Consider the following 22957-nt stretch of genomic DNA (forward strand, 5'->3'; position numbering starts at 1 on the left):
TGTGATGCTGAACATCTTTTTTGCATGCTCATTTGCTATCCAAATATCTTCTGAGGAAAATCTCATTTTTTAAACCAGCAATTGCTCAGCTGGTAAAGAATAGAATCAGCCTGCAATGCAGGAGACCTGGGTTCAATTCCTGGGTTGGGAAGATCCCCTGGTGAAGGGAAACGCTACCCACTCCAGTAGTTTGGCCTGAAGAATTCCATGGACTATATAGTCCATGGGGTTGCAAAGAGTCGGACACGACTGAGCAACTTTCAGTGATCTGTGATGCTAAACATCTTTTTTACATGCTTATTTGTCATCCAAATAGCTTCTGTGGAAAAATCTCATTTTTTTAAACCAACTTTCTAATAGGATTGCTTTAAATGTGATCCTGGGTCTTAGAAATGCCTGTTTTGCTTTTTGAAATAGTGAAAAGATTCAAACATTTCTGTTTACAACTTATCATCCCTTCAGAAGGGGGCCAGCCTTCCTTGATGACATGAATAGACATAGTGCTGGGTAGAGGGATAAAGGACTTTGTTTCCCTTCTCAGAATGTCTTTCTCTCCATAAATTAAAGGGGTATAAAAATGTATGTTTTTCAGGGTAGTTTCACAGATGTTTTTCTGGTGTTCCTCACATATGCCTGAAAAAGAGGCAAGTGACTTGATGGGAACCAGAAGTTGAAAGTCAATACAGGAACACAGATTCTAGAGGGGGACATCAACATGTTATATTATTACTTCCTGTTTATGAGTAAGCTGTGAGTCATTATCTTTGGAAGAGAAATGGACCAGAAGCTCTTCAGTGGTTCCCTTGCTACTTGGGAAGTCAGTCTTCATCCTTAGTTACAGACATGATATGTTACCGAGCCTAAGCTCATTCTACTTGATGCATGACAGGTCAGTAAATTGGGAGATGAGTTGTTGGAACAAGGAATAACAATTTTCGTTGGAAAGCTAGCTGACTGAAAAGATGGTAAACTAGCATCTCAAAAAAAAACACATGTTATCTCAGTCCAAGTTTTGGCTCCTTTTATATACAACAGAAGGAGGGGGAGGCTCCTCTCTGGCTGAGTGAGACCACTAATGGCCATGCAGAGGAGGTGGTTGATGCGCCCTTTACTGGGATCTCGGTCTGAGGCGTGGGTGCCATAGACTCAGCCTGCTGCTGGCTCCTCTCTGGCTGGGGAGACTAGTACAATGGCAGCAGTAGTAATTCAGAAGGAACTTGCATCAATCAACATGGGAATTTTTAATGGGCATTTAAAAAATCTATGCTATGTTGCTTTATATACTTTTGTGAAATACTGCTTAAAAAACTGAGTTCAGTAATTGCTGTTATATATTTTTATACTATCTGGCATCTTTTGTTTCTTTCCTTCCATCAGTGTATCAATTATTTTTTCTTTTTGTTTCAAAAAATTATATGTTTTAAAGAGACATATATTTACCAGTTAGCTAGAGGCATCTTTTGTCCTAGAACTGTGGAAACTGATTTCGCCCCTGTGCTGTCTTGAGGACAGATACTCTGTTTATTTTACACTTCTATCTCTGTTACCTAGAACAAGGCCTCATTCACAGCTTAGGGGTTCACTGACAACTGTGAGAATATTCTAAATCCTTGTTTTCTACAGAACTGATAGATCCATCAGTTACAAAAGGGAAGATAAGACATGACTAAAAAGAAGTACAGATAATGAAGGATAAATGAATAGAATAAGATTGGAGAAATAGTCCCAAGCATAAAAATGTTTAAAATAGAAATATATAAAATTCTCCAAGTAGAAGAAAACAGTTTGGGAAAACCAGATGCAAATATTTGCTGTTTAACCTTGACACATGAAAAAAGCAATAGGTAAAGAAGAAAACTGAAAACAAAAGGATGAAAAAAATATAGCAGGACAAGTCCTAATTAAAGAAAGCTAGAGACTCTGTATTAATTTCACTAATTAAACAGACTTTAAAGACCAAGATGAGGCAAATTTTTTTCAAGTTTTTGCATCCTTTGGTCTCCCATTCCTATCATGTAGATGTTACCCATGTTTTACTTATGGTATATTATAGATATATTTCTCTTTTTAACACAGCAAACTATTGAGGCTCTTTTGGTCATGCATCTTACATGGAAACTCCTTGATTGTCTTTCCACCTTTTCTAGGCACTTATTAAGTAGGCACTTTACCTAAACACTGTCTGGGTCTTCCTATGGCACATCTTCCCAGGAAGAATACTGGAATGGGTTGCCATTTCCTTCTCCAAGAAATCTTCCTGACCTAGAGACTGAACCCATGTCTCCTGCTTTGGCAGGCAGATTCTTTATCACAGAGCCACCAGGAAAGCCCAAACACTATTACTCTGAGGGATGGGATGAGGAGGGAGGAGGGAGAGGGGTTCAGGATGGGGGACACATGTACACCCGTGGCTGATTCATGTCAATGTGTGGCAAAAACCACCACAATATTGTAAAGTAATTAGCCTCCAATTAAAATAAATAAATAAATAAAAACATATTGAAAATACTACCCAAATATCTTTTTGTAGTCAATGCAATGTCATTTTGATTCATTTCCTTCGTATTGCTCTGGCATTTTTCTGTTTCAGAAAATTCAGTGTTCCTTTTGTGTTTCTCCTTTACTCTCACAATAAGTTGTTGGGAGGTTATTTACGTATCAAGCAATTCCTCATCACCAGCTGGGTGTCTTATAGTTTAACTCAGTCCTGATGGTGCTTCCTGGAGATAGTGTCAGATCCCACAGGTTAAGGGCTCAGTCCCACAGGACTGCCCTCCTCCATCTTCAGTGCCAATTGCATGTAGTAGATCCCCAGGTTGGGCTTCCCACTAGTGGGCCCTAGTGGTAAAGAACCCTCCTGCCAATGCAGGAAACCTAAGAGATGCGAGTTCAATCCCAGGGTCAGGAACATCCCCTGGAAGAGGGCACGGCGACCCATTCCAGTATTCTTGCCTGGAGAATCCCATGAACAGAGTCTGTTGGGCTGCAGTCCATGGGGTCGCAAAGAGTTGGATACGACTGAAGCAACTTAGAACGCACTCACGCAGGTCCCTAGGTTACCAAAACTTCTGTTTTATTAGGCTACAATTAGAGGTTCCTATGATTCCTTACCCTTGGGATTCAGTTATTTTTGCTCCCCTGGTAGCTCAGCTGGTAAAGAATCCACCTGCAATGCAAGAGACCCCAGTTCAATTCCTGAGATGGGAAGATCCCCTTGAGAAGTGACAGGCTACCCACTCCAGTATTCTTGGGCTTCCCTCATGGCTCAGTTGGTAAGGAATCCGCCTGCAATGTGGGATGCCTGGGTTTTATCACTGGGTTCGGAAGATCCCCTGGAGAAGGGCATACTACCCACTCCAGTATTCTTGCCTGGAGAATCCCCATGGACAGAAGAGCCTGGCAGGCTACAGTCCAAGGGGTCACAAAGAGTCGGACATGACTGAGCAATTAAGCACAGCATAGCACACATGACTTGGTCCCCTTGGGATTCAGTTATTTTTGCTAGAATAGCTCACAGAACTCAAAGACACACTTACCTCTGCTAGTTTATAAAAGGATATGGATGAACAGCCAGATGAAGAGACACTTTATTGGAAATCTGGGAAGGCCCTATGTACAGGAACTTCTGTCCCTGTGGAGTTGGGGTATATCACACGCTAGTATGTGGATGTGTTCACCAACCTGGAATAACCTGGAAACTTCCTGGGATGTTTATAGAGTCTTCATCATATAAGGGTGATTAGTAACTCTGTTGCCAGACCCTCTCCCTTCTCTAGAGAATGAGAGGTGGGGCTGAAAATTCTAAGTTTAATAATGGCTTTATCTTCATGGTGACCAGTCATCCTCCAGGTGCCCATCCAGTCAACTCATTAGAGCAAAGACGGTCCTATTACCCAGGGAGTTCCAAGGGATTTAGGGGCTCTGTGTCAGAAACCAGGATCAAAGACCAAATATTAGTACAAAATATTCCTAGTGCTTTTACTGCTTAGAGATTTTCAAGGGTTTCACAAGCTTTGTGCTGAGAACTGGGGTCAAAGACTAAATATTTTTTAAAAAGTTTTTCTTATCCACCTCTATTTACAAGGGATTCAGAAGCCTTATTTTGGGAACTGGGGGCAGACACCTGAAATATCTTTGATTCTCCATAGGTCGTTTCAGTCGAAGGTTTTTCTTGAATTTTTAAAGTTCTTTAGTGTCCCTCTTTGTTTACCTATTTCTCACAACCTGATTTCATGTTTTTCTCTTTCCAGGACTTCTGCTATCTAGATGATGGCACTTCAGCCTGTGTCTTGAATATGTCTTAACTTTCCTTTTATCTTTCACATGACTTTGTGTTTTCTTATCCACTGGCATTTACTCAATCTAGTCTTTGAATTTTAAGTTGATCCTCAGCTATATCTTTTCAGTTAGTCATCCTGATTAATATTTTAATGTTTTATATGAAATACTACTAATATAGTTCATTGATTTTTAGTGTTTATCAGGCCAATATAAAATTTGAAATTAATTTATTCTCATATGTCTGTTTTTTATAGAATCTGCCATCTAATATGTTATTTTTTTAGCCTGTTAGGTAATACTCCTTTTTTAAATTATGGGAAAAATTACTTTTTTAATGTACAAAAGGGCTTACTAGTTGAGTATGTCATCTCAATTAATAGCATGTAAAAAATGTAAAAATGTTTTGGAGATATAAATCTTACCATATGATGCACCTACAGTATTTTCAGGAATGCCTTCTTCTGTACAGACTATATACAGGCTGTGAATGGCCAGTGAAATCCTAGTGCAAGGAAAGAATGTGCACCACACAGAGCTCAGATCCTTGGAGATGTCCCCCAGCTGTCATTTGAAGTTGAACTTGTCTTTTGACCCTGATACAGCATTTGCTGTTCTAAGATGTAGAGGCCCAGGTGAGGATTTTGGCAATGTCCTGGCTACAGCCAGTATCATAATCAATGTCAAGTTCATAGTGATGCAGGTGGATTTGGCAAGGTTGCCAAAAATCCATCCTGAGAAACGTGTGGGGTGTTTGTTTATGTGTGTGGTGGGGAGAATGCATCCATTCACCCTACTGTATGTTGGAGAACAATGTCTTCTGACATCAGTTCAAATTCCATTTCTGGGTGGGGCTTGGCCAACACTGTATGGTTATTTAAGATGGCAGAGTAGAAGGATGTGCACTCATCTTCTCCTGTGAGAACTCCAAGCTTGCAACTCACTGCTGAACAACCATCAGCAGGAGAATGTTGATCCCACCAAAAAAAGATACCCCATGTCCAAGGGCAAAGGAGCAGTCCTAACAAGATGGTAGAAGGGGCGAAATCACAATTAGAATCAAACCCCATACCTGCCAGAGATGCTCAAAGGGGTCAAACAAAATCTTGGTGCACCAGGAACCAGATACACTACAGAGGCTGAACCAAACCACCTTTGAGTGTTTGAGCATCTCCTGCAGAGGCGAGAATCAGCAGTGGCCTGCCACAGGACAACGGCTCTGGTTGCAGCAGTCCTGGGAGGCACGGTGTGTGGCATAAGTCCTCTTGGAAAAGGTCGCCATTAGCCTGACCATAGAGCCACTGAGAGGATGACCCACAAACTGGAGAACAATTATACCAATGAAGTTCTCGAACTTAAGTTCTAGGACAGATTTCCCAACCTAGGGATCTGGCAAAGGGACTGGGAACACCCAGGGAATTTGACTTTGGAGCCCAATAGGATTTGATTACAGAATTTCCACAGAACTGGGGAAACAGACTCTTGGAGTGCACCAGGACATTGTGTGCACAAGGACCCAGGAGAAAGGAGCAGTGATCCCACAGGAGACTGAGCCAGACTTGACTGTGAGTGTCCAGGAGTCTCCAGCTGAAGCATGGGTCAATAGTGGCCTGCTGTGGGATCAACAATGAATACAACAGTGCTGGCATAAGTCCTTTTGAAGGAGGTCACCATTACCACCATTACCACTGCCATAGATTGGTCTCAGGCCAAACAACAGGGAGGGAACATATCCCCACCCATCAACAGAAAATTCGATTAAGGATTTACTGACCATGGCCCCGCCCATCAGAACAAGACCCAGATTCCCCCAGAGCCAGACCCTCCCATCAGGAAGCTTCAACAAGCTTCTTAACTTTATCCATCAGAGGGAAAATAGAATGAAAACCACAACCACAAAAAAATAACCAAACTGATCACATGGATCCCAGCCTTCTCTAACTCAATGAAACTGTGAGCATTGCCATGTAGGGCAACCCAAGAAGGATGGGTCATGGTGGAGAGTTCTGACACAACGTGGTCCACTGGAAAGGGACCACTTCAGCATTCTTGCTTTGAGAACCCTGTGAGTAGAATGAAAAGACAAAAAGACATGACCGTGAAAGATGAACTTCCCGGGTCGGTAGGTGCCCAATATGCTACTGGAGAAGAGTAGAGCAATAAGTCCAGGAAGAATGAAGAGAAAGAACAAAAGCGAAAACAACGCTTAGCTGTGGATGTGTCTAGTGATGGAAGTAAAGTCCGGTGCTGTAAAGATCAATATTGCATAGGAATCTAGAATGCAAGGTCCATGAATCAAGGTAAATTAGAAGTGGTTGAACAGGAGATGGCAAGAGTGAACATCGACAATTTAGAAATCAGTGAACTAAAATAGACCAGGATGGGTGAATTTAATTCAGATAACCATTATATCTACTACTGAGGGCAAGAATCCCTTGGAAGAATTGGAGTAGCCCTCACAGTCAATAGAAGAGTCTGAAATGCAGTACTTGGAGGCAGTCTCAAAACTGACAGAATGATCTCTATTTGTTTCCAAGGCAAACCATTCAGTATCACAGTAATCCAAGTCTATGCCCCAACCACTAATGCCAAAGAAGCTGAAGTTTTACAGTTGTATCATGACCTACAAGACCTTCTAGAACTAGCACCATAAAAAGATGTTCTTTTCATCATAGGGGACAGGAATGCAAATATAGGAAATCAAGAGATACCTGGAGTAACAGGCAAGTTTGGGCATGGAATACAAAATGAAGAAGGACAGAGGCTCTGGTAGACAGAGTGCCTGAAGAACTATGGATGGAGGTTCATAACATTGTACAGGAGGCTGTGATCAAAACCATTCACAAATAGCTGAAAAGAGAAAAGCGAAAGGCAAAGGAGATAAGGAAAGATACATCCATCTGAATTCAGAATTCCAAAGAATAGCAAGGAAAGATAAGAAAGCCTTCCTAAGTGATCAATGCAAAGAAATAGAGGAAAACAATAGAATGGGAAAGACTAGAGATCTCCTTAAGAAAATTAGACATACCAAGGGAATATTTCATACAAAGATGGGCACAATAAAGGACAGAAATGGTATGGATCTAACAGAAGCAGAAGATATCAAATAGAGGTGGCAATAATACACAGAAGAACTATACAAAAATATCTTCATGACCCAGATAACCACAATGATGTGATCACTCACCTAGAGCCAGACATCCTGGAATGTGAAGTCAAATGGGCTTTAGGAAGCATCACACGAACAAAGCTAGTGGAGGTGATGGAATTACAGCTGAGCTATTCCAAACTTTAAAAGATGATGCTGTGAAAGTGCTGTACTCAATATATCAGCAAATTTGGAAAACTCAGGAGTGGCCACAGGACTGGAAAAGGTCAGTTTTCATTCCAATCCCAAAGAAAGGCAGTGCCAAAGAATGTTCAAACTACCACACAATTGCACTCAATAGCAAAGAAATGCCCAAACTTCTCCAAACTAGGCCTCAACAGCATGTGAACCATGAACTTCCAGATGTTCCAAGTGGATTTAGTAAAGGCAGAGGAACCAGAGATCAAATTGCCAGTTTTCACTGGATCATAGAAAAGGCAAGAGAATTCCAGAAAAACATCTACTTCTGCTTTATTGGCTATGCCAAAGCCTTTGACTGGGTGGATCACAAAAAACTCTGAAAAATTCTTCATGAGATGCGAATACCAGACCCCTTACCTGCCTCCTGAGAAACCTGTGTACAGGTCAAGAAGCAACAGTTAGAAACAGACATGGAACAATAGACTGTTTCCAAATTGGGAAAGGAGTATGTCAAGGTTGTATATTGTCACCCTGCTTATTTAACTTATATGCAGAATACATGGCACAAAATGCTGGACTGGATGAATCACAAGCTGAAATCAAGATTGCCAGGAGAATTATCGATAACCTCAGATATGTGGATGCCTCCACCATTATGGAAGAACATGAAGATGAGCTAAAGAGCCTCTTGATGTGCCGGGGTCCAGGCTTGGCAGGATCCAGGGGGTACCCTCAGGATGAACAGCATCAGCGAGGGAAGACACGTGAGACCAGCCTTGATGGGGCCAAGTCTGCGAGGGAGAGAGAGAGGGTGACCAGATGGGGGGTGCAGCAGAGTCTGGCAAATCTTTATTTTTTTACCATAGCTTTTATATTCTAAGTTAGTACATTTTTAAGGGGAAGATAGTTTAATATTATATCGGCTTATCCTTCACGAAACCAGGGTGTTTTCTGCATACTTTTTTGTGAGAGTCTTGTACATTATCTTCTGGCCTTGGGGCCCATTGACATTTTTTGACCTTTGAATGCAAAGCTATTTTCCGTAATCTACTCTTTAATGAACACAAAGATCAGTCCTTTTGCAGAAGTTATCAGTTAAATTTATCTAAAAGGTTTACCACACAAAGACTCTGCAGCTCTGGTGAGGCAGCCCCTGTTTAGCATTCCTGGTTAAAATGAACAATTCTAAACTCTTATTTTTCTAAATCTTTAACAATAACCACTTTTAGAATAATATTTTTGTGTTCTCTAATAGGGCTTCCTCACCCCTGAAGGGCTCTGTGCCTATTAGGGCCTTTATGTGATCAGGTTCTTTATGCTGTTTATGATTAAGGTGTTGTGAGCAGTTATGTGCATTAGTACGCGTTTGCCAAGCAGGCTAGGATGCCAGCAAAGGGGTCTAAATTGAAACACTCCTTTCATCCTGGATAATCTTATAGGATACCGCCGTCTGGGGGACATATTGGTTAAAGTTCTAAGTTGATTCTGTTTGGAGAGAGATCGGGGAAGGCCATCTACCTGTGTCAAAGAAATTAGGGAGTAGTCTAATATAGCAAGCATCAGAAGGACAGAGATCATCTTTAAGGTGAGCGCCGGGGCAGCGTTTCGAAATCCCTGAAGTCCTGATCTGCCTTGCTTGTCAGGTCTTCTCCTCATGACCTTGTCATGGGTGGGATCTCATGTGCTGGCTCCCGGCATTGATGAAAGTGAAAGAGGAGAGTGAAAAAGCAGACTTAAAACTCAACATTCAAAAAATGAAGATCATGGTATCTGGTCCCATCACTTCACAGCAAATAGATAGGGAAACAATTGAAACAGAGATTTTATTGTCTTGGGCTCCAAAATCACTGCAGATGGTGACTGCAGCCATGAAATTAAAAGATGCTTGCTCCTTGAAAGAAAAGCTTTGGCAAACCTAGACTGCATATTAAAAAGCAGAGACATTACTTTTCTGACAACAGTCCGTACAGTGAAAGCTATGGTTTTTCCAGTAGTCATGTATGGGTGTGAGAGTTGTACCATACAGAAAACTGAGCACTGAAGAATTGATACTTTTGAACTGCGGTGTTGGAGAAGACTCTTGAGAGTCTCTTGGACTGTAAGGAGATCAAACAGTCAATCCCATAGGAAATTAACCCTGAATATTCATTGGAAGGACTGCTGCTGAAGCTGAAGCTCCAGTACTTTGGCCACCTGATGTGAAAAACTGACTCATTAGAAAAGACTGGGAGAGATTGAATACAGGAGGAGAAGGGGATGGCAGAGAATGAGATGTTTTGATGTCATCACCGACTCATTGAACATGAGTCTGAGCAAGCTCCAACAGTTGTTCACATACAGTGAAGCCTAGTGTGCTGCAGTCCATGGGGTCACAAAGAGTTGGACATGACTGTTAGACTGAACTAAACTGAACTGGTCAATACTGAATAGAAAAATTCAGTGATGGTCTCTCAGAGTCCTAAGATTCAACCCCTCCACAAAACCACCCCTGCCAAAAACACCATACTTCTCATCACTGTCTGTGAAATGATCTGGAGAACGGAGGGATGAGAGATCAGAAAAAATAGCAGGACTACATGTTGTAGGTTGGGCTCATTCATTGGGCACCTATGAGGAACTTGGGCAAAGATAGCCGGCAAGTCCTTACCTTTTCCAGGGGAAATTGGGTGGACAATGCATTGAAGAAACAGGGTCAGTAAAGATGTAGTCACATGTTTCCTCTTCCACTGGGAGACCTCCAGGGTGGCCTGAGGCTGGGCCCCAGTATACTCACTTTACCCAGGCTCCCCTTCGTGCAACTCAGCTTACCTTGGTCCACCCCTAATCCCTAGCAGCTCCAAAATGTTTAGAAATATGTTTATTTCAGGAAGGGCTGCATTCTACATGCATTAACACTCTAAACATGGTCTGGAGAGACTATGGCAGCTTCTGGGCTTTCCCTGAGTATTATACTGTTTTCTTTCCTTTAAAATATAAAATTTTAAATTAATTTACTCTTATATGTCTGTTTCTTATAAAATATGCCATCTTTTTTTTTTTTTTTGCCTATTATGTAATAGTCCTTTATGTATATGCATGAGTTTGCCAAGGGATGTCTGTGTGGGAGGCCAAGTCCCATTATGTGACAGCCCCAAAGTATGAACAAGGGTAGACTGGGGTTTGTAAGATAAACTTTAGGACAGAGCTCCAGGCTTCAGAAAGCTACCAGTTGTTCCTCAGTAGGAAAACAATTCAGGCCTTATCTTTTCCTCCTTTAGGCGGAGACCATAGAATTGTAATTCATTTGCCCGTCTTGTTTTATTTTGGTTTGGGGTGGGGAAAAATGCCGTTAGTTAGTCCCCATCTGTTTTTCTCAGTTACGGTGATGAGGCCAATGTCCAGGTTGCCTCAGGTATGGTCAACACAGTTTCTCAGTCAGAGATAAGACACAAAAAAAGCTGAACTCATTTTACCCCTCCATCACTAAACTGGTCCTGTCTTCCTCAAACCCAAACCACCATCCACACAACTCAATTAACTCTCAGACTTTCTCACAGCTATCTGGGGCATTTTACTACCTTTACTGTCTTCTTTCTCAGGAAAGGAGGCAGTCATAGTTCTGGTTCTGTGCCTTGGTAGGACTTCCTAAACCACATTAATCCCTACAACTTGTTGTAGTTTTGAAAGATCTGTGCTGATTTCCTATTTTGGCAATGCAGAAGTTAAGTGTCATGCTGACCTTCTCACCATTAAATAACTATGTAATTGGATGAAATATATAAAATGATTGTTTTTAGATGTTGGGCAGGAGGAAGCACAGGACCATCTTTTTGGAGAGCAGGAAAACTTGAGAGGTGCACCTCATTGTCACCTGACTTTCTACTTAGAAGTGCTCTCCAATCCTGGGGCAAGGAGATGGAGCCCAGGCAGAGTGTGTTAGCCTCACTCAACTGAGGAGATGGGGATGAGAGTTCTGTGATGCTGATGTGACTGGAGTTGCAGGAAGAATATCAGAGAAGAAGGAACTATGGTTCAGAAAGATGCTGATGTGACTGGAGTTGCAGGAAGAATATCAGAGAAGAAGGAACTATGGTTCAGAAAAAAGAGCTTCAGAAATCTGACCAAAATAATAAGCTATGAGGAAGTGTTCACCAAATCTGGCAGGAAACAATTATTGGGAAGCTTCAAGTTGAATGGTAGTTTGGAAATTTTACAGAACTCAAAGACATTAGAATTCATATCTGCCCAAGACAGACATTAAGCATTTATTTGAAACTAAATGAAGCTAATGCTTTAGAAAGAGGGCTAGCCTGACCCAAAAGTAAGAAATTCTAGACTTACTCAAAAATATTAAAAAGAAGCTTCAAAAGGAACAAGCTGAATTAACTAATTACTGGAACAAATTCAATGTACTTGAAAGAAGACAACAAAATCTAGACACTAATAGCTTGCATCCAGTGTCATAATACAATTAAAATTATTAGTTATGCAAAGAAAAATGAAAGTATGGCAATAGTCAAGAGGAAATTCAGTCCTCACAGAAAAGACTCAGAAATGATACTAATGGTGGAAATAATAGACAAGTGCATTAGAGAGCTATTACAAATATTTTTAAAGATTGAAATGGAAAGATAATGAAAGAAGATGGGGGGAAATCTCAGTAGAGCATGAAAACTATGAATAAAATCAAATGAAAATTCTAGACCTTAAAAAAAAAAACAGTGCCTAAAATTTTGAAAAATATTATGTAGCCTTAATGGGAAATTTAATATTGCATATATTGCAGAAGAAAAGATCAGTGAACTTGAAGACTATATCTTCAATAGAAAACATTTAAGCCGAAATACTGAAGGAAAAGTGCTGAAAGAGTGATCAGATCCTGAGTGATCTCTGAGAAAATGTCAAGTGGTCAAGTGGTCTCAAGTATGTATAATAGCAGCCCCAGAAGGAGAGAGGAATTGGGAGAAGACAGTTACAGAAATAATGGCTGAATGTTTTCCAAGTTCACCTGAGAAATAAAAGTCTTTAGGACAAAGAATCTTAACCAACCCTAGGCAGAAAATTCATACCCAGGAAAATTATAATTAAATTGCTGCAACAAAATAAAAAAAATTAAGCAACTGGAGGGAAAAGCTTCACATTACACAGATGGTTGATCAAAATATGCTAACTTTGCATCTGAAATAATGCAAACTAAAAAGAACAGTGGAAAAAGGGAGAAGAATCAAATCAACAAAATTAGAAATGAAAAAGGAGAGGTTATAACAGACAATGCAAAAATGCAGAGGATCATAAGAGTATTACAAACAACTATACGCCAATAAAATGGACAACCTGGAAGAAAGGAACAGATTCTTAGAAAAGTTCTATCTACCAAGACTGAACCAAGATGAAATAGAAATTATGAACAATCCAATTACAAGCACTGAAATTGAAGCTGTGCAAAAAACTCCCAAAAAACAAAAGCCCAGGGCCAGATGACTTCACAGTTGAATTATATCAAACATTTAGAGAAGAACTAATCCTTATCCTTCTAAAACTCTTCCAAAAAATTGCTGAGGAAGGAACACTTACAACTCTTATGAGGCCACCATCACCCTGATATCAAAACCAGACTAAGACAACACACAAAAAAGAAAATTACAGGTCAGTATCACTGATGAACATAGATGCAAAAATCCTCAACAAAATTCTAGTGAACAGAATTCAACAACACATTAAAAAGATCATGCACCATGATCAAGTTGGGTTTATCCCAAGGATGCAAGGATTCTTCAGTATATGCAAATCAATCAATGTGATACACCATATTAACAAAAGATAAAAACCATTTGATAACCTCAATAGATGCAGAAAAATCTTTCAACAAAATACAGCACCCATTTATTATTAAAAAAAAAAAAAACCTCTTCAAAAAATGGGCATAGAAGAAACCTAACTCAAAATAATAAAGGCCATATATGATAAACACACAGAATACATTATTCTTGATGAAAAACTGAAAACGTTCCCTCTAAGATCAGGAACAAGACAAGGTTGCCCACTATAACCACTATTATTCAACATACTTTTGGAAGTGCTAGCTATAGCAGTCAGAGAAGAAAAAGAAGTAAAAGGAATCTAGATTGTAAAACAAGGAGTAAAACTCTCACTGTTTGCAGATGACATGATATTAGACATAGGAATCCCTAAAAAGAGGCAGCCCTAAGATGGCCAAGGAATATGACAGGGAGACCACTTTCTCCCCCACAAATTCATCAAAAGATCATTTGAATGTGGAGCAACTTCCACAAAATGACTTCTGAACACTGGCAAAGGACACCAGACACCTAGAAGACAATCCAATGCCTTCAAAAGTAGGTAGGACAAAATGTAAGAGACAAAAACAGAGACAAAGGATTAAGGAATGGAGACATGTTCTGGGGAAAGAGTCGTGACGGAGAAGAAGTTTCCACATACTAGGAAACCCTCTCGTAGGTGGGTCAGTGTGGAACTTTGGAATCTCAGAGGGCAACATAACCAGAAAAAAACCCAAAAAACAGAATACGTGCCTAACAACAATTACCAGCAGAGAAGTGGCTCAAACACTCACTTCCAGCAGCAGTGAGTGGGGGCTGGGGAGGGAGGCACAGGCTGCATCGTGTGTAGGTCCTTAGGGTAAGTACCGGGCTTGAATGCCCTGAGGACAATCTGAAGGGGCTAATGTGACCTAGCAAATAGCAACCCAAACCATGGGATCACCAGAGAGACAAAAAAGAAAAAAAAAGGCCCTTTCCTGCCAGAAGGCTCTAACATTGCATGGTGACCCTGGCATGGCTCACAGCACAAAGGAGTGCGCCCTAGCAAATAGAAAAGGAGAGCAAGCCGGCTGCCATTTAGGGTCTTCCCTCTGCAGAGGCAGAGAGGCAGGTGTGCAACACCTAGAGGCAGAGGGCCAGAGGCCACTGCTGCCTCGGCCCTAGAGACCGCATCACCCACTGAACTGTGAGCAGGCTGCAGGTTGCCCATCACATCATCCTGGGATCCTGGATGGTTCAGATCAGCCAGGAGTGTCACAGCCTGAGGTCAGTTCCCCAGAGGAGACACACGGCACACCTGGGCCTGTGCCCCTGCAACGCCTGGGAAATCGAGCACCCAGGACCAGGGAGGTGCATAAGACTCATGGTCCACCTGGGGCAGTGCACTCGTCAAGCACCTGGTTGCCTGAGTAGCTTGGACACAGGGAGTGCAAAACGCACAGCCAATCCGGGTCTGGGCCCTTGCGGAGTACCCGAGAGCCAGAGAAGCTTAGACCAGGGAAGTGCACGAAATGCAGGGCCCACTTGAGACAGTGCCCTTGCAGAGCACCCTGGAGTCTGAGCAGTGTGGACCGGGGAATACATGCTGCCTTAGGCTGTGGCAAACCCGGTGTGGTTCCTTTACTGTGAGCACCCCCAACACATGCCCGCAGTATTTCTTTGCAGTGTCTCTCCCTTTCCACAGCACAACTGAACAAGAGAGCATGATAAGTGCCCACCTTCACCCTCTCGTCTCAAGTTAGAAATTAGACCCTGAAGAGACTTGCAAACAGAGGGATCCAGAATAAACAACGAAGGGGAACAAGGCCAGAAGTGAAAGGTGCACCAGATTAAAAAGTTGCAGTTAATGCTGAGACTGCATTGGAGGGGCAATATAGACCTTGAGAACAAGTAGAAGCCAGCATAACGAACTATCTGACACTGAACTGACCTTACATTGCCCACAACAGTTCCAGAGAAATTCCTATATATATTCTTACTATTATTACTTTTTAATTAAAAAAAATCATTCTTTATTACTCGTTTAGCTTTCATTTTTATAGCCTACTATTACTTTTCTTTCAAAAGCTCTATTTTTCTAAAACAAATTCCATATATATATATATTTAATTTATGTAATTGATTTTGTTTTGTACTTTTTAGATTGTATTTTTGAGAAACCTATTCTAGGTTTCTAATCTTTGCTTTTTGCTATTTGTTACCAATTTTTTTACCTTTAAAGTCTAATTTTCAGTATCCATTTTCACTTAGGGATTTGGCTACTGGCTTGATTGCTCTTTATTCCCTGTTAGCTCAGTTGGTAAAGAATCCGCCTACCATTCAGGAGACACTGGTTCGATTCCTGGGTCAGGAAGATCTGCTGAGGAAGGGATAGGCTATCCACTCCAGTATTCTTGGGCTTCCCTTGTGGCTCAGCTAGTAAAGAATCTGCTTGCAATTCAGGAGACCTGGGTTCTATCCCTGAGTTGAGAAGATTCTCCTGGAAAAGGGAGAGGCAACACACACCAGAATTCTGGCCTAGAGAATTCCATGGACTGTATAGTCCATGGGGAAACAAAGAGTCAGACATGACTGAGTTACTTTTTCACTTTCACTTGATTGCTCTCTACCCTTTTGACTCTCCCTTTTCTGCTCCTGGTCACCTCTCTCTCTCTCCTCCCTCTTCTCTTCTCTATATAACTCCATGAATTTCTCTGGGTGGTCCTGGATGTGGAGAGTTGTTTCACCATTAACCTACAGGTTTTATCTTCTGTGCTATATGGATGGAGAGTCTTGAGGCTACTGTAAGAGGGGGACTGAAACCAAGAGGCAGGAGGCTCAACTCCAGTACTTTATAACATCAGAGAACTCCTGACCTCAGGTAACATTAATAGACAAGTTCCCACCCAACAGTCCATACCTACACTGAAGCCAGGGTCCACCAAAGAACCAACAAGTTCTGGTGCAAGACACACCACACTAAACAGCAAACACTTCTCCAGCAAAACAGGAACACAATCCTGAACATTAAAATGTGGGCTGCCTAAAGCCATACTAAATCCATAGACACCCCAAAACTCACTACTGTACACTTCTTTCCGCTCCAGAGAGAAGAGATCCAACTCCACCCACCAGAACACAGACACAAGTTCCCTCAACCAAGCCACTGGTCCATTCCCACCCACACGGAGAAGACTCCACAATTAAGAGGAACCATGACCTTCCATCCTGAAGAAATGGCACCCAAAACACAGCAACTCAAAAAAACAAAAAGGCACAGAAATATCAAGCAGGTGAAGGAACATGATTTAAAAAAAAAAGCAAAACAAAAAACCACCAAACCAAACAAAGAGGAGTAAACTGTGAGTCTACCTGAAAAAGTATTGAGAATAATAATAGTAAAGATGATTCAATATCTTGATAACAAAATGGAGATACAGATAAATAGACTAGAGACATGAATTGAAAAGATAGAAGAAATGTTTAACAGGAACTATAAGAAATAAAAAAAAGTTAATCAATAATGAATAATGCAATAACTGAGATTAAAAACACTCTGAAAGGAACAAACAGTGGAATAACTGAGGTAGAAGAAAGGATAAGTGAGGTGGAAGATAGAATGGTGGAAATAAATGAAGCAGAGAGGAAAAAGGCAGAAGAAATGAGGATAACCTCAGAGACCTCTAGGACAATGTTAAATGCCCCAACATTCGAATCTTCTGTCCCAGAAGAAGAAGACAAAAAAGAAAGGGCATGAGAAAATATTTGAGGAGATAATAGTAGAAACTTCCCTAAAATGGAGAAGGAAATAGCCATCCAAGTTCAAGAAGCCCAGAGGGCCCCAAACAGGATGAACCCAAGGTGAAACACACAAGGCACATATTGATCAATCTAACAAAAATTAAACACAGAAAAAATATTAAAAGTAGCAAGGGAAAAGCAACAAATAGCACACAAGGGGATCCCCATAAGGATTACAGCTGATCTTTCAATAGAAACTCTTCAGGCCAGAAGGAAATGGCAGGACATACTTAAAGTGATGAAAGAGAAAAACCTCCAACCAAGATTACTCTACCCAGTAAGGATCTCATTCAGATATGAAGGAGAAATCAAAAGCTTTACAGACAAGCAAAAGCTAAGAGAATTCAGCACCAGCAAACCAGCTCTTCAACAAATGCTAAAGGATCTCCTCTAGACACGAAAAACAGAAAAGGTTTATAAAAACAAACCCCAAACAACAAAGTAAATGGTAACAGAACCATACTTATCAATAATTACATTAAATGTAAATGAGTTAAATGCTCAAACCAAAAGACAAAGACTGGCCAAATGGATACAAAAACAAAACCTATATATATGCTGTCTACAAGAGACCCACCTCAAACCTAGGGACACATACAGACTGAAAGTGAGGGGCTGAAAATCATTTCATGCTCACAATTATGAAAGGGGAAATTAACTAACACAATAACAGTCGGGAACTTTAATACCCCACTCATGCCAATGGATAGATTAACAAAACAGAAAATTAACAAGGAAACACAAGTTTTAAATGATACAAAGTATGAAATAGATATCTACAGGGCATTTCATGCCAAAGCATTTCAGCTTTTCCTCAAATGCATATGGAACATTCTCCAGGATAGATCACACCATGGGCCACTAATCTAGCCTTGGTAAATTCAAAAAAGTTGAAATCATTTCAGGCATCATATCACAATGTGGCAAGGTTAGATATCAACTACAGAAAAAAGAAAACTATAAAAAAATACAAACATATGGAGGCTAAACAGCTTGCTTCTGAATACCCAACAAATCATGAAAGAAATCAAAAAGGAAATCAAAATAGGCATAGAAACATATGATAATGGAAACAAACCCCAAACCCATGGGATTCAGTAAAAGCAGTGGTAAGAGTGAAATACAAGCCTACCTCAAGAAACTAGAGAAACATTGAATAAACATCCTAAATTTACACCTAAAGCAACTAGAAAAAGAAGAAAAGAGAAAAGAGAAAAAAAAAAACAAAGTTAGAAAGAAAGAAATCATAAAAATCAGAGAAGAAATAAGTGAAAAAGAAACAAAGGAGACTAGCAAAGATCAACAATACTAAAAGCTGGTTCTTTGAGAAGATAAATGATATAGAAAAACTGTTAGAAATGAAAGTGGAGAAATCACAGCAGACAACACAAAGATTATAAGAGATTACTATGAGCAACTATATGCCAATTAAATGGACAACTTGGAAGAAATGGACAAATTCTTAGAAAAGTATAACCTTCCAAAACTGAACCAGGAAGAAATAGAAAATATGAACAGACCAATCACAGGCATAGAAATTAGAAATGTAATAAAACATTTGCCAAGAAACAAAAGCCTGGGAGCAGATGAATTCACACATGAACTGTACCAAAGATTTAGAGGAGGGCTAACACAAACTCTTAGAGAAAATTGCAGAGAATGACAAACTCCCAAAATGATTCTACAAGGCAGCCATCACCCTGATACCAAGCCAGACAAAGATGCCAGAGAAAAGTAAAACTACAGGCCAATATCACTGATGAACATCAATGTGAAAATCCTCAACAAAATTCTAGTAAACAGAATCAAAAAACATGTTTATAATACTATACGTCCTGACCAAATTGACTTTATTCCAGGGATGCAAGGACTCTTCAATATTTGAAAATCAACCAATGTGATACACCACATTAACAAACTGAAATATAAAAACCATATGATTCTCTCAATAGATGCAGAGAAAGCCTTTGACAGAATTCAGCATACCTGTATGATAAAAACTCTCCAGAAAGCAGGCATAGAAGAAACATACCTCAGCATAATAAAAAGCATATATGACAAGCCCACAGCACACATCCTCAATGCCAAAAAATTGAAAGCATTTCCTCTAAAGTCAGGAATATGACAAGGGTGCCCACTCTCACCACTACTATTCAACATAGTTTTGGAAGTCCTAGCTACAGCAATAAGAGAAGAAAAAGAAATAAAATGAATCCAGATTGGAAAAGTGGGCAAAAGACCTAAACAGACATTTCTCCAAAGAAGACATGCAGATGGCTAATAAACACCTGAAAAGATGCTCAACATCACTCGTTATTACAGAAATCCAGATCTAAACCACAATGAGGTATCATCCCATGTCAGTCAGAATGGTCGTCATCAAAAAGTATATAAACAATAAGTGATTCAGGGGGTGTGGAAAAAGGGAACACTCTTACACTGTTTTGGGGAATGCAAACTGGTATCACCACTATGGAAAATAGTGTGGAGATTCCCTAAAAACCTGGGAATAGAACTGCCATACAACCCAGCAACCCCACTGTTGGGCATACACACTGAGAATACCAGAATTTAAGGAGACACATGTACTGCAGTGTTCATTGCAGCACTGTTTGCAATAGCTAGAACATGGAAGCAACTGATACATTCATTGGCAGATGAATATATAAGGAAGTTGTGGTATATATATACAATGGGATATTGCTGCTGCTACTGCTGCTAAGTCGCTTCAGTCATGTCCGCCTCTGTGCAACCCCTTAGATGGCAGCCCACCAGGCTCCGCCGTCCCTGGGATTCTCCAGGCAAGAATACTGGAGTGGGCTGCCATTTCCTTCTCCAATGTATGAAAGTGAAAAGTGAAAGTGAAGTTGCTCAGTCGTGTCCGACTCTTCGTGACCCCATGGACTGCAGCCCACCAGGCTCCTCTGCCCATGGGATTTTCCAGGCAAGAGTACTGGAGTGGGTTGCCATTGCCTTCTCCAACAATGGAATATTACTCAGCTATAAAAAGTAACACATCTGAGTCAGTTCTACTGAGATGGATAAAACTGGAGCCTATTACACAGATTGAAGTAAGTCAGAAATAGAACCACAAATGCTGTATATTAAAGCATATATATGGAATTTATATATAATATAAATATAGAAAGATGGTATATACCATATATAAAGATGGTAATGATGATCCTATATTCCAAGCTACAAAAGAAACACAGATATAAAGAACAGACCTTTGGACTCTGTAGGAGAAGGCAAAGGTGGGATGATTTGAGAGAATAGCATTGAAACTTGTATATTACCATATGTAAAACAGATGACCAGTGCAAGTTCAATGCACGAAGCAGGGCACTCAAAGCCCTCTCTCAGGGTCAACCCAGAGGGGTGGGGTGAGGAGAGAGTGAAGTTCGGGAACAGGGACAAATGTGCACCTGTGGCTTATTCCTGTCAATGTATGGCAAAAACCATCACAATAATGTAAATCTATTATCCTCTGATTAAAATAAATTAATTAATTAAAAAAGAAAACCCTAAATATACCATCAGAAAATTGCCACAGGTACTCCATGAATTTAGCAAAGTGGTAGGACACAAAATCAATACAGAAATCACCTATATTCCTATACACTAAAAGTGAAATATCAGAAAGAGAAATAAGGAATCAATCCCATTTACCACTGCAACAAAAAGAATAAAATACCTAGGAATAAACCTATCTAAGGAGACAAAAGAGATGTATACAGAAAAGTATAAGACACTGGTGAAAGAAATCAAAGACAACATAAACAGATGGAGAGATATTCCATGTTCCTGGGTTGAAAAGAATATTGTGAAAATGACTATATTACCAAATGTAATCTACAGATTCAATTCAATCCTTATCAAATTACCAATAGCATTTTTCATGGAACTAGAATAATAAAATGTTACAATTCATAGGGAAACACAGAATACCCTGTATAGCCAAAACAATCTTGAGAAGGAAGAATGGATCTGGAGGAATCAACCTGCCTGATTTAAGACTATAGTACAAAGCTATAGTCATCAAGACAGTATGGTACTGGCACAAAAACAGAAATATTGACCAATGGAACAAGATAGAAAGCCAAGAGATAACCCTGGACACCTATGGATAACTTATTTTTGACAAAGAAGTCAAGAATATACAACGGGGGCAAGTAAAGCCTTTTCAACAAGTGATGTTGGAATACTGGAAAGCTATGGTGAAAAGAATGAAATTAGAACATTTCCTAACACCATACACAAAAATAAACTCAAAATGGATTAAAGACAAGAAACTATAAAACTCCTAGAGGGAAACATAGGCAGAACACTCTATGTTATGAATCACAGCAAGATCCTCTGTGACCTGTCTCCTACAGTAATGGAAATAAAAACAAAAATAAACAAGTGGGACCTAATTAAACTTAGGTTTCCAGGTAAGAATACTGGAGTGGGTTGCCATTCCCTTTTCCAGGGGATCTTCTCACCTCACGGATCAAACCTGACTCTCCCATATTGCAGGGAGATTCTTTACCATCTGAGTTACCAGGGAATACCCTAATCAAGCTTAAAAGCTTTTGTACAGCAAAGGAATCTATAAACAAAATGAAAAGATAGCTCCTCATAATAGCAACTGAAACAAATGACAAAAGATTAATTTCAAAAATATACAAGCAGCTCATAGAAGTCAATTGGAGAAGGAAATGGCAACCCACTCCAGTACTCTTGCCCGGAGAATTCCGTGGACAGAGGAGCCTGGTGGGCTGCTGTCCATGGGGTCACACAGAGTTGGACACGACTGAAGTGATTTAACATGCACGCATGCATTGGAGAACGAAATGGCAACCCACTGCAGTGTTCTTGCCTAGAGAATCCCAGGGACAGAGGAGCCTGGTGGGCTGCCGTCTATGGAGTCACAGAGTCGGACATGACCGAAGTGACTTAGCAGCAGCATAGAAGTCAATACCAGAAAAACAAACAACCCAATAAACAAATGGAAAAAAAGACCTAAACAGACATGTCTCCAAGGAAAACATACAGATGTCTAATAAACACATGAAAAGATGCTCAACAGCACTCATTATTAGAGAAATGCAAATCAAAACTACAATGAGATATCACCACACACTGGTCAGAATGGCCATCATCAAAAAATCTGCAACCAATAAATGCTGGAGAGAGAGTGGAGAAAATGGAACCCTCTTACACTGTGGCTGGGAATGCATATTGACATAGCCATTATGGAGAACAGTATTGAGATTCCTTTAAAAACTAGTAATAAAACCACCGTATGACCCAGAAATCCCACTACTAGGCATATACCCTGAGGAAACCAAAACTGGAAAAGACACATGTAACCCACTGTTTATTGCAGCTGTATTTACAATAGCTAGGACATGGAAGCGACCTAGATGTTCATCAACAGATGAATGGATAAAGAAGCTATGGTACATATATACAATGGAATATTACTCTGCCATACAAAGGAACACATTTGAGTCTGTTGTAATATGGTGGATGAATCTAGAGTCTTTATACAGAGTGAAGTAAGTAAAAAAGAGAAAAGCAATTATCATATACTAATGCATATATATGGAATCTAGAAAGATGGTACTGATGAACCTATTTGCAGAGCAGCAGTGGAGACACAGGCATAGAGAACAGAACTTTCTGCCATGGGGGCAGGGGGAGGAAGGAGAAGGTGAGATGTATGAAGAGAATAACATGGAAACTTACATTGCCGTCTGTAAAATAGATAGCCAATGGGAATTTGCTGTTTCATTCAGGGAACTCAAACCATGACTTAGTAACAACCTAGAGGGGTGGGGTGGGG

The 22957-nt window shown here is 40.3% G+C and overlaps 1 protein-coding gene across 1 annotated transcript in view; it reads left to right on the forward strand.

Moving 5' to 3' along the window:
• Positions 1-22957, forward strand: part of LOC122454822 (gamma-aminobutyric acid receptor subunit gamma-3) — a 774851-nt gene that overhangs the window by 242044 nt on the left and 509850 nt on the right. The window lies entirely within an intron of this gene.

The sequence above is a fragment of the Cervus canadensis genome, chromosome 17 (genome assembly GCF_019320065.1).
Source record: "Cervus canadensis isolate Bull #8, Minnesota chromosome 17, ASM1932006v1, whole genome shotgun sequence".
NCBI classification, from domain to species: Eukaryota; Metazoa; Chordata; class Mammalia; order Artiodactyla; family Cervidae; genus Cervus; species Cervus canadensis.